Source organism: Solanum tuberosum, unplaced genomic scaffold (assembly GCF_000226075.1).
Source record: "Solanum tuberosum cultivar DM 1-3 516 R44 unplaced genomic scaffold, SolTub_3.0 scf00014, whole genome shotgun sequence".
Taxonomy (NCBI): Eukaryota; Viridiplantae; Streptophyta; class Magnoliopsida; order Solanales; family Solanaceae; genus Solanum; species Solanum tuberosum.
In genome coordinates this window covers 2,196,243-2,196,673 of record NW_006238939.1, presented here as the reverse complement: position 1 = coordinate 2,196,673, position 431 = coordinate 2,196,243, and positions in this window count along the sequence as shown.

The window sequence follows — 431 nt, the reverse complement described above, 5'->3', positions numbered from 1 at the left end:
CGAGTTAGAATTAGAGTCATACTAAGACTAGACTACTAAATCCTTAATTATGTACAACTAAACTATTGATTCGTGTAGTCAACTAAGATAAGGTATTTTGAGTTATAGTATAAGACTACTAATGTAAATAATATATTTGTGTTGTAGTAGGATTCCTAGTATAGCTAGAATAGAACTCTTCTCCTATATAAGGACCTTGTAACTCAACATTATTTTCATCAATACAATCCTTGATTTCTCCATACTTTACGTGAGATTTCTACAAACTAAAGTTCACAACTTAAAGTTCTAAAATCCTACAAAAATTCAAGATTTTCAACGTCCACAACCTAAAGTTCTAAAATCCTACAATAATTTAATATTTCTAAAGTTCACAACCTAAATTTCTAAAATCCTACAATAATTCAAGATTGTTAACGTTTACAATCTTA